At 46.2% G+C, this 18,829-nt stretch overlaps 1 protein-coding gene across 3 annotated transcripts in view; it reads left to right on the top strand.

Annotated features, from left to right (window-relative positions):
- The window catches only part of PDE7A (phosphodiesterase 7A), an 84,375-nt gene that overhangs the window by 12,947 nt on the left and 52,599 nt on the right, over positions 1 to 18,829 (top strand). Inside the window, exon 1 of one of the 3 annotated variants that reach the window (XM_084797273.1) lies at positions 15,079 to 15,138. The exons of the other annotated variants lie outside the window; for them this stretch is intronic. The gene's annotated coding sequence lies outside the window, so the exon portion shown is untranslated. Of the gene's footprint in view, positions 1 to 15,078; positions 15,139 to 18,829 lie in introns of those variants that run through there. 3 annotated transcript variants of the gene reach the window in all.

Genomic DNA, 18,829 nt, shown 5'->3' with positions numbered 1-18,829 from the left:
CACATGAAGAGGGAGAACTCTCAGCCCCTTCTCCAGCTCCATGTGTGCCCGCGCACAGCCATGCTTCCCGCCATGGTGGTAATGAACTAAACCTCTGAAACTGCAAGGCAGCCCCAGTTAAATGTTTTTCCTTATGAGCGTTGCCTTGGTTGTGGTGTCTCCTCACAGAAATAAAACCTTAACTAAGACAACATCTTTTTAAAAAATTGGTAGATCATAAGTATGCTGTATTTTAATAGTAGTACTTACTGTTCTGAGTTATATGTAATAGTGTCCCTTTTACCAACCATTTTGACTCTTTGTCAGCTATCAATTAGATTTTCATGCAATTAATGACTTAGAAAAAAGTTGTGATGCCTTGTGTTTGGTCTTACTGTTTTCTGCCATGACTATTTTCAAGTACTCTTCTGGTTCCCAGAGTGCTGTTAGACAAAACCGAAGACAATACTTACTGTTGACATACTTTTAAAAATTATTTTAATTTTGGATTCCTTAAATCTCTTTCTCCTTACTTCATCCCAATCCCTTCCAACACCCCAGCACCAAGTAGGGAAGAAAAGGCTAAGGTTGAGGGGGCGTGTAGTTTTCGTCAGCTACTTTACCTTTTCCTCAGACTGCATCAACAGCAACCAGGAGCAGTAGGGGAAGCACCAGCAAGCAGCCTTCTTTCTCTGATCCCAGTGCCCCCCTGTGTGCTCTTCCCTGTTTCCCCTTCACCCCCCACCCCCGCAGTATCTGTTTGGGTCTGACTTTTATACCCGCTGACAAAAGACCACACCCCTGCACAAGGTAGTTCCCCGCTGACAAGCCTCACTTGCCTTTTCAAGAGGCAGTTATCAGTTGTGGACAAACTGGAGTATCCCCCATATTCCACACCCAAGATTAAAACAAAAACATGTTTACATATAAACCAATACTTCCACAACAGCTTTCTCCACAGGAAATGTCAAAACCAGCGGGTGTTAAGGCTTTCTCCTTTGGGGGCTGGAGATGACCCAGTAGTTAAGAACGCCTGCTGTGCTTAGTCCTGAGGAATGTGGGTTGGATCCTAGCACCTTTTAACTGTAGCCCCAAGTGATCACCTGCCCCTTCTGACCTGTGGGTATTTGCACACACATGTGCACACGAGTAACTTCATTAAAAATATCTTGTGAATAGCCTGAAAAGAGGAAGGAGTGAAAAGGGGGCAGGAAGTGCAAGCAAAGGAGAAGCAGTGTGCTGTGTCAGCAGGATGGTTCTAGAACTTTATGCAGGTGCTGGGGAAGGGCACTGGCCACCAAGCCTGACAGCCTGAGGGTGATTGCACACAACCCACATGGTGGAAAGAGAGAGCAAACTCCTGCAAACTCCCTTTGACTGTCAGATGCGCAAGTATGCACAGACACAAACACACACAAAATAAATAATAAATAAGTGCTTAACAAAGAAAAAGAAGGAGTGACAAGTCTTTAATCCACACATTAAGCATATAGTTAGAGAGCAGAGACTATTAGAAAAAGTTAGAATGTAAACACCCAATTCTCAAAATAGCTCAGTCGCTTTTAATTAAACTATTGTCAGAGAGAAAGCAAAGTCTCTATTCCTGAGCCTGGTTTTAACTTTAATAAATACTTAAAATAAACTTAAATTTTATTCAAGTGGACAAATGTTCTTCAGCCTCATCACGTTTAGAAGTTTTACCATAATTAATCTTTTACAATGGTTTTTATTCTTAGAGAATCCCATATAATTTATCTTGACCATACTCACACATACCCACTCCTCCTGAGGACACTTTCCCCTCCTCCCATGCCCTTCGTGGGTTGTGGGTTTTGTTTTGTTTTAAGTTTACCTCTCGGCAAACTTCCTCATGCTCTGGCCTGTAAACTCTTTCTCCCCAGTCCCCATGGTGTCCCCTAAGCTAGTCAGTGTAGGCGTGTGTTGTAAGTGTATTGGTTGGCTGGGCAGCACACAGTCAGCATGGCAGCCAGCTGTGGCTTTCTGTAATGATCTCTGTCCTCTGCAAAAAGCAATTCTTTGGTGGGGAGTGAGTTTCACTTCCTGTGGGTGTAAGGAGAAGTTCTTAGAATACAGCTAACTTTTCAGGAGAACTGGATGCTATAGGTTCTCCTCGGTTTCCTGACCTAACCAGCCACCCGTAGTTGGCTAAACTTCCAGTGTCAGATAGGAATTCCCTCCTGTTGAGCAGGCCTTGAGTCCAGTTAGGTTTCAGTACCCCCAGGATGTTACTGCTACTGTTGCACCTTTTAGATTCTGTTGGCAGGCTGGTTGTTGTGGCTTGCTGATGCTACAGCATAGTCCTATTGATGGCTTTTCTCCCTTGGCAGGTTGTGTGGCTCCTAGTGCAGTGTGAACCTGTCCTCAGTGAGGCCAGGTTGTGTGGCTCCTCCAGTGCCGTGTGAGCCTGTCCTCAGTGAGGTCAGGTTGTGTGGCTCCTCCAGTGCCGTGTGAGCCTGTCCTCAGTGAGGTCAGGTTGTGTGGCTCCTAGTGCAGTGTGAGCCTGTCCTCAGTGAGGTCAGGTTGTGTGGCTCCTAGTGCAGTGTGAGCCTGTCCTCAGTGAGGTCAGGTTGTGTGGCTCCTAGTGCAGTGTGAGCCTGTCCTCAGTGAGGTCAGGTTGTGTGGCTCCTAGTGCAGTGTGAGCCTGTCCTCAGTGAGGTCAGGTTGTGTGGCTCCTAGTGCAGTGTGAGCCTGTCCTCAGTGAGAGCAGGTTGTGTGGCTCCTCCAGTGCCGTGTGAACCTGTCCTCAGTGAGGTCAGGTTATGTGGCTCCTAGTGCAGTGTGAGCCTGTCCTTAGTGTGGAGACTTCCAGGTCATATCCAGATAGATTTCTCTAGATCCTGTGTCCAAAGTGTGTAGTGTCTTCAGCAAAGACTGAAAATGCGTTTCTGGAAAGTATCAAGGGCAACAGCAATGTCTACATTGTTTTGAGGTCTCTGGAACTCTCCTTAGCAACAACTCAAGAGGTTTCCTATGCCTGGTACTGGAGCATTGCTAGCTTATGGTGTTTTGCAGGAGCATTGTCAACCTTAATTGGAGTATCTTCAATTCAACAACATATATGCATAAGGGTGTTTGTGGGGGGGGCAGAGGGAGGGGGTGGGGAGGGGAGGGGGGAGAGGGCGGTTGTAATTTTAAGCAAGCTCTTCCAGAGTACCTGGCTTTAATATCCAGCACCCACATCATCTGTAGCTCCAGGTTCAGAGGAACCAGCACCCCCTGAACTCTGTGGGTACCAGCATGTAGGTGTTATGTGGACATACATACAAAACACGCATACACATAAAATTTAAGAAACCAAGATCCTAAAAAAGAAAAAATATATAGTGAGATTTAGGAAAGTCAGTTGTCGGTAGTTGCAGAGATGCAAATGGAGTGTCTAGGATTTGAACTGAGCTCTTTCCAGCTGAGTTTTCTATGCTGTGCTAGTGTGGTGAGCTGCTGTGGTGGGGCTGCAGGAGGCTGTGATGGAGGCTGTGGGAGGCTGTGGTGGGTGTGGGTCTGGTGGGAGCTGCAGGTGGCTGTGGTGGGGCTGCAGGTGGCTGTGATGGGGCTGCAGGTGGCTGTGGTGGGGCTGCAGTGGGGGCTGCAGGTGGCTGTGGTGGGGCTGCAGGTGGCTGTGGTGGGGCTGCAGGTGGCTGTGGTGGGGCTGCAGGTGGCTGTGGTGGGGCTGCAGGTGGCTGTGATGGGGCTGCAGGTGGCTGTGGTGGGGCTGCAGGTGGCTGTGGTGGGGCTGCAGGTGGCTGTGATGGGGCTGCAGGTGGCTGTGGTGGGGCTGCAGGTGGCTGTGGTGAGGCTGCAGGTGGCTGTGGTGGGGCTGCAGGTGGCTGTGGTGGGGCTGCAGGTGGCTGTGGTGGGGCTGCAGGTGGCTGTGGTGGGGCTGCAGGTGGCTGTGGTGGGGCTGCAGGTGGCTGTGGTGGGGCTGCAGGTGGCTGTGGTGAGGCTGCAGGTGGCTGTGGTGGGGCTGCAGGTGGCTGTGGTGAGGCTGCAGGTGGCTGCGGTGGGGGCTGCAGGTGGCTGTGGTGGGGCTGCAGGTGGCTGTGGTGGGGCTGCAGTGGGGGCTGCAGGTGGCTGCGGTGGGGGCTGCAGGTGGCTGTGGTGGGGCTGCAGGTGGCTGTGGTGGGGGTGCAGTGGGACTGTGGGTCTGGTGGGATCTGCAGTGGGGGCTGCAGAGCTGCTTCTCTGGGTGAGTAGTAAGTGTAAGCCTGGAGTGAGGATAGGAAGCTGCCCCTCTGAGATGTAAATAGCAATGCTTGGTATTGGTTTCTATAAGAAGAATTGGGTGATATTTAAACTTTATATGGAACTTTATAAAGTAACTCAGATTTCGGGGGCTAGGGTTAGTGTGTGCTTATTATAAAACTCAAGGCTATAAAAAATTGAAGAAGAAGAACATTACCCACAGTTCTACCACCCAGAGATAACCACTGTTAGCTCCTGTGCTGAAACCCTATGATAGCCACTGTTAGCTCCTGTGCTGAATCCCTACGATAGCCTCTGTTAGCTCCTGTGCTGAATCCCTACGATAGCCTCTGTTAGCTCCTGTGCTGAATCCCTACGATAGCCTCTGTTAGCTCCTGTGCTGAATCCCTACGATAGCCACTGTTAGCTCCTGTGCTGAATCCCTACGATAGCGTCTGTTAGCTCCTGTGCTGAATCCCTACGATAGCCACTGTTAGCTCCTGTGCTGAATCCCTACGATAGCCACTGTTAGCTCCTGTGCTGAATCCCTACGATAGCCACTGTTAGCTCCTGTGCTGAATCCCTACGATAGCCACTGTTAGCTCCTGTGCTGAATCCCTACGATAGCCACTGTTAGCTCCTGTGCTGAATCCCTACGATAGCCACTGTTAGCTCCTGTGCTGAATCCCTACGATAGCCTCTGTTAGCTCCTGTGCTGAATCCCTACGATAGCCACTGTTAGCTCCTGTGCTGAATCCCTACGATAGCCTCTGTTAGCTCCTGTGCTGAATCCCTACGATAGCCACTGTTAGCTCCTCTGCTGAATCCCTACGATAGCCTCTGTTAGCTCCTGTGCTGAATCCCTACGATAGCCTCTGTTAGCTCCTGTGCTGAATCCCTACGATAGCCACTGTTAGCTCCTGTGCTGAATCCCTACGATAGCCACTGTTAGCTCCTCTGCTGAATCCCTGCGATAGCCTCTGTTAGCTCCTCTGCTGAATCTCTACGATAGCCTCTGTTAGCTCCTGTGCTGAATCCCTACGATAGCCACTGTTAGCTCCTCTGCTGAATCTCTACGATAGCCACTGTTAGCTCCTCTGCTGAATCTCTACGATAGCCTCTGTTAGCTCCTGTGCTGAATCCCTACGATAGCCACTGTTAGCTCCTGTGCTGAATCCCTACGATAGCCTCTGTTAGCTCCTGTGCTGAATCCCTACGATAGCCACTGTTAGCTCCTGTGCTGAATCCCTACGATAGCCTCTGTTAGCTCCTGTGCTGAATCCCTACGATAGCCTCTGTTAGCTCCTGTGCTGAATCCCTACGATAGCCACTGTTAGCTCCTGTGCTGAATCCCTACGATAGCCACTGTTAGCTCCTGTGCTGAATCCCTACGATAGCCACTGTTAGCTCCTGTGCTGAATCCCTACGATAGCCTCTGTTAGCTCCTGTGCTGAATCCCTACGATAGCCACTGTTAGCTCCTGTGCTGAATCCCTACGATAGCCTCTGTTAGCTCCTGTGCTGAATCCCTACGATAGCCTCTGTTAGCTCCTGTGCTGAATCCCTACGATAGCCTCTGTTAGCTCCTGTGCTGAATCCCTACGATAGCCACTGTTAGCTCCTGTGCTGAATCCCTACGATAGCCACTGTTAGCTCCTGTGCTGAATCCCTACGATAGCCACTGTTAGCTCCTGTGCTGAATCCCTACGATAGCCTCTGTTAGCTCCTGTGCTGAATCCCTACGATAGCCTCTGTTAGCTCCTGTGCTGAATCCCTACGATAGCCTCTGTTAGCTCCTGTGCTGAATCCCTACGATAGCCTCTGTTAGCTCCTGTGCTGAATCCCTACGATAGCCTCTGTTAGCTCCTGTGCTGAATCCCTACGATAGCCACTGTTAGCTCCTGTGCTGAATCCCTACGATAGCCACTGTTAGCTCCTGTGCTGAATCCCTACGATAGCCACTGTTAGCTCCTGTGCTGAATCCCTACGATAGCCTCTGTTAGCTCCTGTGCTGAATCCCTACGATAGCCTCTGTTAGCTCCTGTGCTGAATCCCTACGATAGCCTCTGTTAGCTCCTGTGCTGAATCCCTACGATAGCCTCTGTTAGCTCCTGTGCTGAATCCCTACGATAGCCACTGTTAGCTCCTGTGCTGAATCCCTACGATAGCCTCTGTTAGCTCCTGTGTTGAATCCCTACGATAGCCACTGTTCTCCTGTGCTGAATCCCTACTCATCTGTCCCTAGCACTGGGGATTTTTTTTAATGCTTTGCCAGTATTTCTAGTTTCTGTTTCTTAGAGTTTGTTGATATTAAACTTGTTTAGATGCTTTATACTAATTACTGTGCATCTTCTGTTACTTGTTTATCTATTACCTGCATTTGTTGGCGTTCTAGCGTAGCCATTAAATGAATTATTGAATGCTTTTATTTTGAAGGGCCATTTTGTCATGGTTGTAATAAACTTCACCTTTTTATATCTTAATTTTAATATAAGGGCATTCTACTTATATAGGTAAGTTTATCTACTAAGTCTTAAGTCTCTTTAATGATGTAATAACAGGAGCAAGTTTATTATTAATAAAATTTTTAGTGTTTTGAAGTCTTCCACATATAAACTTGGCTTCATCCTGAGTTTGACAGTGACTCCTTTAGTAGCTACAACGAACTCTGGGCTTATCATCTCCTTGTTTTATAATTAAAGGGAAGCTGACTTTTATTTTCTTTGAATGAGGATGTGTAATTGAAAGGAAAATTTATACTTGAAAACGAAAGTCTTGAGGACTAGGTGTCCTGTGAGTGGCTATGACAAGGCTCATTGCCAGCAGCCTTTGTAGTTTTGTGATACCTCTACTTCTGTAGTTCTGCGCTATGGATATTCCTGAGGATGTTTGCAGCTTTGGATGTTTAAGTGGGACTTCCTATAAAAGCAGAGCAGGGCCCTTCCAGTGTGAGCAAACATCTTATACTTTCTTTTTTCCTGTGTATCACAGTGAAAAATTCCACTTTATTTCAGAGAAAAACTTTCTGGAAAGACCTTGAGTTGTAGGGTCCATTTCCCCAGCAGGCATGAGCTCACTGCTGTTTATGATGTAGTTTTAATATACTGTAAAGATTTTCATCTTCTTTTTCTCATCAGCAGTGGGGGTTTTTAATTTTTAATTTTAATGTCAAAATACTTTAGAGTGTAAGTCAAGTAGACTAGATGAGAAGGCCCACGGGGAACAGGAAAATAAAATGAAATCAGCCAAGGGGCCTCAGGGCCTCGTGGTTACATCATGGCCTGGCTACCGGCAGCTCTTCCCTTCAGCACCTCCGTGACCCAGGGCTCGCACGTGGGCTCTGTCGTTAGCGTGAGTGCAGAGCTGGAGAACACCAAAGCAACAGAAATGCTTACCCTCCTGCATGGTGGGAACTGATTTAGGCGTAAAGTAATCGGTGTCCAGTAGAAATGTAATGTGAGCCACATATGTAAGTTGAAATTTTCTTACAAATTTTATGATGTAAAACAAAACAATAGAAAGCTGCTGTAGCTTACTACACCCAAAGCATTATTGATTTGATTTGTAAGCCTGTTATAAAGATATTGATGTATTTTATTTTACAGTTTTGGATACTAATTCTTTGATATAAAGTCTGACTGTAGCCACGGAAGTTAATGATTCTTATAGGGTAGCACAGATCTAGAAAGAAAGTTTATGACATTTACTGTTGTTTTCTCTAGTTAGATACATTTGTGCTAAGGGGTTGGCACGTTACTATCACTTCAAACATTAAATCTAGCTATTCAGGAGTTTGGAGTGAATTCAGGGCTGGCCTAGGCTTAACAGCAATGACAAAATGACCTGGCTAACCAGCATCAGTAGAAACTGTCTGTGTCCCCAAGCAGCTCGTTAAAAGAAGAGTGGAACAAGTAAACTTATAGATATTTCCATTAAGACTGTAGAAATTATTAGAAGGAAAAGAAAAACACAAAAAACGCGTTTGATACAATGTGATGAGTATTCCTGACCTTCAAAACCTAAAAAGAAAAATAAAATGGTTAGAATCCTTCCATGAGAGCACCTTGAAGCTGTCAAGATCATGCAAAGCAGGGAAAAGTACATTGTTGTGGACCAAAGAGCTCTGGTGGCAGGATGCAAATGGTACCCTGTATTGGATCCTGAAACAAAATGTTGGAGAGATAAGTGAGATCTAAGTAGTGAGTAATTTAATTGATAATGCCGATGCCTGCGGTTGTGCACACGTTAAAAGAAGATGTCTCCATCAGGAAGTGTATGCATGGACTGTCTGTGCTAGCTTGTGTCTTTCCTGTATACAGTGTGTTCCAAAGTAAATCTGTTGAATATTCAAGTGGAAATCCAAAACTGAAGCATGCACACCTGAAATGAAAGTTCCTTGCAGCAAGGACCTGGGTGGCCAGCATGCTGAGAAGCACAGCCATTGCAGACCCTTGTGGTCTCATCTCCACATTCATCCTCACGGAAAACCTGGGAAACACCAGCCACTGGGCCTGTTCTGCAGACGAAGGGGCAGGGGCAGGTTGAGGGAGTCAGCAGCCCGCAACCCACACAGCCTGCAGACAGTCCCCGATCCAAAACCAGTCTCTGTCGCCTAGATGGCTGCCAGTTCGTGTATTGTAGTCAGATGTCTACTTTGGGAGACCAGTGACCTCAGTAATACATAGATAAACTTTCTAGCAATATCCTTGCTTCTTGAAGAGCTGAGATCAGGCTCTGTGTTCAGTTATAAGGTACATGGCCAACAAGTCTGGCTTGTGAACAGGAACCCCACCCCCCACCCCCCCGCAGAGCACCTGGCCACTCCCTCAGATCAGGACTTGGGCTGGTTCAAGCCCTCCCACACATCCTTTTACTACTCTCAGGGTCCTATGCATGACATCCTCTGAGGCTGTGGACACACCAGTAGAAAATGGAAGAGGAAAATGATAGAAGAAAAATGATCCCAGAGATCTATGGTACAGACATATGTTACATGTAATGAGAGCCCCTAAGACAGATGTGCAGAACATGGCCTGTTGAGAAGATGTGCGGAACACGGCCTGTTGAGAAGATGTGCGGAACATGGCCTGTTGAGAAGATGTGCGGAACACGGCCTGTTGAGAAGATGTGCGGAGCACGGCCTGTTGAGAAGATGTGCAGAGCACGGCCTGTTGAGAAGATGTGCAGAGCACGGCCTGTTGAGAACCCTGGAAGCGCAGTGAGCATTTGCAATTTAATGGGGACACACACCCAACTCAGAGCAGTTAGACTGTGTACAAAGATGGCTTTCTGCAAGCAAGACAAGAGCCGACTCAGCATGAAGAGCTGAGCTGCAGTGGGTTGGTGAGTGGGTGACTCCTTGCGCTGAGCTGCAGTGGGTTGGTGAGTGGGTGACTTCCTTGAGCTGAGCTGCAGTGGGTTGGTGAGTGGGTGACTCCTTGTCCCGCGGTGCAGACCAGAGGCAGCCCAGCGACATCAGAGTGCTGAGAGAGAATCCGCCCATGGAGAATTCTGTGATTAGCAAAACTAAACTAGAAAAAAGATGAAATAAATGCATCCCTACAAACAAATGCTGTGATAATTTGTAGCCAATACATCTACTTTGCAAGAGGTATTTAAAATCAGAAATATCAATATGAAAGTTAATATAAAAGACCAGAAACAAGCGTTTTCTCATTTCTTCTTTCAGGAAATTTAGTGCTGGCAGTCTCTGACTTCCTTCCCAGTTTGTCTGCCAGTTGTTCTTATCTACCTACTTTCTGCTTTAAATTATTATGATGGTGCTCAGAATTTTTAGATTAAGACATCCTTCCATTATGTTTTAGAGAGAGAGAGAGAGAGAGAGAGAGAGAGAGAGAGAGAGAGAACGTGTGTGTGTGTGTGTAGAGCCTAGAGAAGGTGCTGTCTCCTGGAGCTGGAATCACACAGGGGAAGTGAGCTGCCTGACTGGGCAGTTGAGCACAAACTCAGGTCCTCTGGGAAACAGAGCACGCACTTAACCACTGAGCCATCTTCAGCCCTGCTTCTTTACTGACGAGTCCAAAGAGCTTTTTACTTTATCTAGGTTTTATGCATTACTAGAAACCAGAACAAAATTTTTAAACTGTACTCATTTTACAATAATAATTTGAGTTATATATGATGTGTAGCATGTTTTTGTTTTAAATAAAATGAAAGGTTGTAATTTTCCAAAGCAAAATCAGGAAAGCGGCGGCATTTTACATTTTATTTTTGTTGTTGTTGTTGTTTCATTTTTTGAGAAAATAGAAGGAGGTGTAGTAAAGTGGGAAACAGGATAGTTAGCACCCTGCCTTAGAGCACCAGAGGGTCTGTGTTATATTGTAAACAGCAGGAGAGGAAAATGAAATTCCAAAAGAGTATTGATATTGCTTGATATTACAGTGGAAGGCATTGGGAATGCATACTCATACACACAGTGATAGCACAGAAACACACAAATGAATTATCCCCAAGAAAGCTGTTTGTTTTGGTTTTTTCAAGACAAGGTTTCTCTGTGTATGTAACCTTGTCTGTCCTGTACTCATGCTGTAGACCAAGCTGGCCTCGAACTCACGCAGATCCGCCTGCCTCTGCCTCCCAAGTGCTGGGATTAAAGGCGTGCGCCACCGTGCCTGGCTGGCATTTTACGTTTTCAAGTTTTACTAGTGTCTGCCTTCATAGGCTGCAAGGTTTGTGTGAGATTTCTCAAACTGAACATGAGAAAGGCTGCTTTGGCCACCAGTATGTGAACAGAATTGACTCTATAGTCAGTTGTAGTTGGATAAAGGACAGGCCTCATAGAGGTCTTGAATTAACTGAACAAACTTTGATAGGAGACCAAAATTCAAGTGGTTGTATTTTAAAAGGAGGTTGCAGTGTGGGTTCCAAAACCAAATCATGACTTTTTATTTTGTTTTGTTTAGTTGTTCGTATGTTGTTTTGTTTTGTTCTGTTTTGTTTTTCAAGACAGACTCTCTCTATGTAGTCTTGGCTTACCTGGAATTTGCTCTATAGACCAGGCTGGCCTTGAACTCACAGAGTGAGTGTGAACTCACAGCAAGTGACTGCCCAGGAGTTAGAGTACTGGAGGCTCTTGCGCAGAACCCTGGTTGGTATCCAGCACCTGCATGGCGGCTAACAACTGTCTGTAGCTCCTGTTCCAGGGGACTCTGACTCTCTCTCTGGCCTCCATGCACAGACGTCCAGCACTCACACATAAAATAAAAATAAATAAACTTTTTCTTTTCAAATGAAGTAATGAAAGTTTTCTGTTCGAGGTATATTTGGAAGAAAATGCAGGACAATTGAGTGTCGCCTAAGAAAGCCCTTTTGTAAGATCTTTTAAATAAACTTAGATTTCTAAAGTTAAGCTTAAGTAAAGAGCTTGAATCATTGGGTACTAGAACCGTGGCTTTTCCCGTTGTTGTCGTGTATTTGCTGTGGTCATTTTAATGATAGAATTAATCTGGTGAGATCACGCAGTAAGTGGAAAACTCTTGCTACTCAAATCCTGAAACCACATAATGAAAAAGGAGAAGCTGGGTTCCTGGCAGTCGCTCTCTGACCTCCACAGTCACTCATGTGCTCTCGCTTCCTGTCTCTCCTGTTTGGTTGCCTCATGCGCAGGCACACACACAAGTTAAAAACGCTGATATAAATCAGGAGCAGGACATGGTGGCCCACGCCTTTAATTCCAGCCCTCAGGAGTCAGAAGCAGGTAGATCTCTGCGTTCAAGGCCATTCTGGTCTACAGAGTGAATTGCAGGACAGCCAGGGCTGCACAGAGACACCCTGCCTTGAAAAAACAAAACAGCAACAACAGAACAAAACCCGTTGGTGTGCATAACCATGTGTATGTTGTACCGTACAGTACTTTAAACAAGGGCGGTCATCACAGCATTGTCCTGTGAGGCCATCGTAACATTGCTGTAATAGCATACTCTTATTTAACAGCGGCCTAGTGTCTGCTGTGAAGTTGGCTGTGATGAAAGTAACTGCTGCTGACATTAATTCTCACTCAGATAAGAGGCAGTAAGATAGTAAAATCAGCTGCAGAAGTAATGCCGCATCACGCAGAGTGGGTTGGGTTTTATGACGAGACATAGGCGAAATGCTGCAGAACTCAAGAGTGACAACTAAAAAGTACCAAGGACTGTTGCTCACTGAATGCTTTAAAGAATTTGACTGTGGCACACGTGACGAGAGAAGGTCTTGGGGACAAAAGAGATGCAGCCGTTCAGCATTTCTGCCAGACATCTTTTCATTGTGGTTCTGTCGGGGCAGAAACACATGAAGGACTCGATTTTTTTTTTTTTTTAATTCTAAGAATTTGTGCAGAGGTGAAATTATGACTGAATTGTTTAAACTTGAATCTCAAAAAGTCAATCCTTGTCTTATTTACAGTTGCATTTTGTTCCCCTGTCTGAGGGCTCACTAAGGTAGGCTTTTCACATTAGAGTTTGTCTTTAAAAACTAGGGCCTCAGGACTTCCATTGTATGAGTGTGCTGAAACTCAGTGAGATCTACTTAAGGCCGCTTAGACTGTTGACAGCGTGGGCGGCGTCTTCTGTACCACTGAACCAGCCAGAGCTTGGGTGACTGCTGCACGTGAGCGGCGTGTAACTCAGCCCCAGGCGGAGAGCGTGGATCAGGAGCCGTGAGTGTTCTCCACACAGTGGCTCCTTTGTTCAGACCTTTCCTTGAATTTCACAGTGAGGTCAAGCAGTGAGAGAGGTACATTGTCCAAATCTATTGACCTGTTCACTACAGCTCCTTTCTTCTCGCACAGCTTGTTTGTTTTTTGTTTTTTGTTTGTTTGTTTGTTTTGTTTTTTTCTCTTACCTGGAACTTACTGTGGAATAAAGAACAAACAGCTGAGAAGCTTCTCCCTTTTACCTGCCGCCCACTTCCCTCCAAAGCATGTCTTAAATAATGCTCCTTTTTCCTCTTTATATTTGCTCTATTCCTGGCCTTCATGCTTTATGTCAGCAAGCAAATTATTTGCCCGGATCAAACTCTTAATTTCTGTGGTTTAATCATTTTAGTAGTTATTAGGACTATTCTCTGTTTGATGTTACTCGATCTTACACATGTTTATTCTACTATTGGGAGAGTGCCTTGTCAGACGTTCCCCTCTCTTAATTCAAAACATCGGATCGCTGTTTTCACAGGTACTGTTCGTATTTGTAGCCTGGGGTAAATTGGCGTTATGAGACTATGTGAGGATTTAAAAAGAATTATCCACATAACATTTACAAGAGTGCCTGGTACTTGGTGAGGGCCTCGCTGATGCTCTGGGCCACTCTCTGTCCTTCACGGCATCCTCTCCACTCCGCCGCTCTTGCTCGGCCAAAGAGACCTCCTGTTGTTACGGTGCTGACCTCTGCATTTGGGTTCTGCAGTGGGAGGATGCGGCTAAGGGAAGAAAAGAAAAGTTGGGATGTATTTTCCAGCCTCCCGCCCACGTCCCTAAGGCTGTACTGGTCCCAGTGTCCTGGACTCACGTCTTCTCACAGTTGCCATGGCGCTCGTGGTGTTTCACATCTCTTGGACTTTACTAAATAGATTTTGCAAGTGGATTTCTCTTGAGTTGTTGTGGGTTTCTGTTCAGAGCCTGACCCGCAGAGCTGTCCAATTCAATAATCCTAATATGTCCAACATATATTCTCTCCTCTTACAATGCAGCCTTTATGCTCAGGGTTTTTATTTCATTTATAGCACAGCAATTTTCCATTACTATAAAATACTCTTAACAATGAATACTAAATACTTTTTTCTGAAGTCATGAGTAACCCAAATCCATGAACTATTTTATTGGTAAAATTTTGGGTTTTGCTTTTGTTTTGTTTTGTTTTTAGCATTTTTGAGACAGGGTTTCTTTTTGTGGCCTTGACTGTCCGGTACTTGCTTTGTAGACCAAGCTGGCTTTGAACAGTCAACTGCCTGGCTCTGCCTCCCTGAGTGCTGGGATTAAAGGTGTACTCCACCATGCCAGGCTTATTGGTAAAAATTTAGTTTGTAATTATGTATTGAGAATTAAGTATATTTAAAGAAAATGGAAATCTGAAGTAGAGGTGTTTGAGAGCTGAATGCAGCCATAATTTGTACCGACAGGTCTGTAAGGCACACCCTCTTGCTGTAGCTGATTTAGGCAGCTTTGTAATGTTGCTGAAAGTGGAGTTGGGAAGAGAGGTGCAGAGCTGGTTTCCCTGAGCTGCTGTGAGCAGTTCTGGCAGACCACTCTCTGTCAGCAAGAAGGGTGTTGGTTGCAGGTAGCAGAAAACATACTCTGGATTCCTTAAACATGAGGTATACAGAGGGCCAGTGAGCTGGCTCAGTGTGTTACTGAAAAATTTTATATCTACAGTCAGCAGGGAGGATTGATTTTATAATTTTCTCTTTTTCTTTGTCTTTATCTGGTTTTGGTATTAGTAATACTGGTTCAATAAAACGAATGTTAAAACCTTGCTTCCTTTTCTATTTCATGGACTAGCTCGGGGCCCGTTGGTGTCAGTTCTTTAGTGGACTAGTAGAATTCACTACAGTCCATCTGGGCCTAGACTTTCCTTAGTTGGTAAATATTGTTTCAGCCTTGTAGATCTGTATAAATTGTTTATCTCAAGTTAATCCTGGTAGGTCATATGTGTCAGGAAACTTATCTGTTTCTTCTAGATTTTAGGTATCTCTTAATTTCCTGAGTTAATTGCTATCTGTTGTAATGTCTCCATTTTTACTTCTGATTTTATAAATTTGGGTCATTCCCATAACTTCTCTTTTGTTAGTTTAGCTAAGAATTTATTGATCTTGTTAGGTTTTTTTTTTTCCAAAGAAACAACTTTCACTGATTCTTAGTGATTTTTTTTTTTTAGCTTCAATTTTGGGGTCTCTGCAAACACAGAGCTGGCAGAGTGTGGAACTGTGATACAAGAAGAAAACCCAGGTCAACAGGATACAGTAGGCAGTGAGTCTGACCCTGGGCAGTCTGTTTTAGGAATGTTTAAGTATAGCACAACTTCCTGGTGGTACTTACTCAAAATCAACAAAACTTAAGGCATGACTATATTGAAACAAAACTCTTTGTAAATTACATCTGTCCTCTTCCATGAACATGGGTTCTGTAGATTGACTACATGTGACATCTTAAGGGTTTAGGGGAAGATCTGATGGGGTTTTGGTCATATAATCAGTGCAAAGGTCACCTGACTATTATCCACCTCTGCTCCAATGTATTAAGTACATGTGACATTTCCTGTAAAGATGAGTTGTGCAGAGATACTGAGAACTGGTGCACAAGATCAGGGCCTGGGGAGAATGCCTGAGATAAACCTGAGAGTCAGGAAGCCAGAGAGTGCAGAAGTCACCAGCCCTTAGCCACATCCACTCCCAGCCTTCTGGAGGAGGAGTGAAAACAGGTTAAGCACCTGCTCCTTTGAACAGGCAACTGTGTGTGCTCAACGTTTCTGTGTCCCCAGTACTTACCTGTAAGCACCGGGACCTCGTGTCCTCTGCACCATCTCATCACTCTGCTCTGGTCTCACGGGACCTCGTGTCCTCTGCACCATCTCATCACTCCGCTCTGGTCTCCCCGGGACCTCGTGTCCTCTGCACCATCTCATCACTCCGCTCTGGTCTCCCCGGGACCTCGTGTCCTCTGCACCATCTCATCACTCCGCTCTGGTCTCACGGGACCTCGTGTCCTCTGCACCATCTCATCACTCCGCTCTGGTCTCACGGGACCTCGTGTCCTCTGCACCATCTCATCACTCCGCTCTGGTCTCACCAGGATCTCGTGTCCTCTGCACCATCTCATCACTCCGCTCTGGTCTCACGGGACCTCGTGTCCTCTGCACCATCTCATCACTCCTCTCTGGTCTCCCCGGGACCTCGTGTCCTCTGCACCATCTCATCACTCCGCTCTGGTCTCACCAGGACCTCGTGTCCTCTGCACCATCTCATCACTCCGCTCTGGTCTCACGGGACCTCGTGTCCTCTGCACCATCTCATCACTCCGCTCTGGTCTCCCCGGGACCTCGTGTCCTCTGCACCATCTCATCACTCCGCTCTGGTCTCACCAGGACCTCGTGTCCTCTGCACCATCTCATCACTCCGCTCTGGTCTCACGGGACCTCGTGTCCTCTGCACCATCTCATCACTCCGCTCTGGTCTCCCCGGGACCTCGTGTCCTCTGCACCATCTCATCACTCTGCTCTGGTCTCACCACCATCTCATCACTCCGCTCTGGTCTCCCCGGGACCTCGTGTCCTCTGCACCATCTCATCAGTCTGCTCTGGTCTCACCAGGACCTCGTGTCCTCTGCACCATCTCATCACTCCGCTCTGGTCTCACCAGGACCTCGTGTCCTCTGCACCATCTCATCACTCCGCTCTGGTCTCACGGGACCTCGTGTCCTCTGCACCATCTCATCACTCCGCTCTGGTCTCCCCGGGACCTCGTGTCCTCTGCACCATCTCATCACTCCGCTCTGGTCTCACCAGGACCTCGTGTCCTCTGCACCATCTCATCACTCCGCTCTGGTCTCACCAGGACCTCGTGTCCTCTGCACCATCTCATCACTCCGCTCTGGTCTCACCGGGACCTCGTGTCCTCTGCACCATCTCATCACTCCGCTCTGGTCTCCCCGGGACCTCGTGTCCTCTGCACCATCTCATCACTCTGCTCTGGTCTCACGGGACCTCGTGTCCTCTGCACCATCTCATCACTCCGCTCTGGTCTCCCCGGGACCTCGTGTCCTCTGCACCATCTCATCACTCCGCTCTGGTCTCACCGGGACCTCGTGTCCTCTGCACCATCTCATCACTCCGCTCTGGTCTCCCCGGGACCTCGTGTCCTCTGCACCATCTCATCACTCTGCTCTGGTCTCACCACCTCGTGTCCTCTGCACCATCTCATCACTCCGCTCTGGTCTCACCGGGACCTCGTGTCCTCTGCACCATCTCATCACTCCGCTCTGGTCTCCCCGGGACCTCGTGTCCTCTGCACCATCTCATCACTCCGCTCTGGTCTCACGGGACCTCGTGTCCTCTGCACCATCTCATCACTCCGCTCTGGTCTCCCCGGGACCTCGTGTCCTCTGCACCATCTCATCAGTCCGCTCTGGTCTCAGTTCTATTCCATCTACTCACTCTGGGTTGATTTGAACATGTTTTTCCAAGCCCTAAGCTTAGTTCATCTTTAAGTTGCCTACTGAACTCTTTCTGGTGCCTTTAGCGCAGGTGGTTAGGGCTTCCACTTCCCGACTGCTTTCATCACACCCCATAGACTCTGGTATATTGTGTTTTCATTTTCGTTCAGCTCTGGGCATTTGTAACTTTCTTTTTATGTCTTCTAGAGCACACTGATCAGCAACAGTGTCTGTGCAGTTCCATGAGTCTGTATGTTCCACAGCGTCTCTTGAGGTTGATTTCCCCCTGGTGGCTAGATAGAGTTATTTTAATATTTTTATACTTCCTCATCCTTTGTGTCCAGTATATGGTCTGTTTTGAAAATGACCCACGGCTGCTGAGAAGACAGTGTGGTGTGCACTGTTTGGATGGAATGCTGTGTGTGTGCTTGTCAGTCTGTTTGCTCTGAGATGTCACTCAACCCAGATGTTTGTTTGCTGGGGCAGAGTCTTTATATAGACACTATTTATCAGTTGTAAATTCCTCATTCTACTCATATAATGGGTTCTTAATTATCCATAAAGTGAGTAAAATCTTTCACCTTTATCAAACTACTTCAGTTTTTTAGTTAGCTTCTCTGCTTAAGTTGTTAAGTATTCTCATAATCAAAAAAATGACAAAATTTTACTTTTTTATGTACGCATATGTTGGTTTTTTTTTTAATTAATACACCTTTCAAGTCAGGGTGCATATTTATTCTAAATTAAGAATAAACTGGAAAAAAGATTGTCAGTAATAATATTCAGGCTGTATCCAGGAAGCTGTGAGTAATTATTTGGGGGTAGTATTCTTAGGGCAGTCTGATCTATGAAGCCAGTTCCAAGCCATCCAGAGCTACTTAGTGAAAAACTGTGCACCTGCACACACACATTCACACCTGCACACACACATGCACACCTGCACACACACACCTGCACACCTGCACATGCACACCTGCACACACATTCATACCTGCACACACACATTCACACCTGCACACACACACATGCACACATGCACACCAGCACACACACATTCACACCTGCACACACACACATGCACACCTGCACACACACACCTGCACACACACACATTCACACCTGCACACACACATTCACATGAGTTAGAGGTTAAGGACTGAGCCCCAGACTCGCGAGGTTGTCCTCTGACCTGCACACATTTACTGTGGCATACACATGTTCTCTCCCACATAAACGCACAAGCATAGGTACATCTTGCATACACGTTATGTATACATATATACAAAAAATATTTTAAAGATTTTTAAAAAGTGTCAAGAGGCTATATGTCTAGGAAGAGTAAACCTTGCATTGAAATTGGTGATCAAATGGCTCGTGAATGGTGCTTCTTGCTCCTGTTTTAAAAGTGTATTGTCTGCATTAATTCCACAGTTGGGAAAAAGAATTCCTAACTTTAGGGAACATATAAGAATGTTTTATATACATTTTATTGTGTTAAACCTAATAAAAG

This window comes from Acomys minous, assembly GCF_964271855.1.
Source record: "Acomys minous genome assembly, chromosome: 9".
Classification (NCBI taxonomy): domain Eukaryota; kingdom Metazoa; phylum Chordata; class Mammalia; order Rodentia; family Muridae; genus Acomys; species Acomys minous.
The sequence above is the reverse complement of the archived record's forward strand: the minus strand, read 5'-3'. Positions and strand labels throughout refer to the sequence as shown.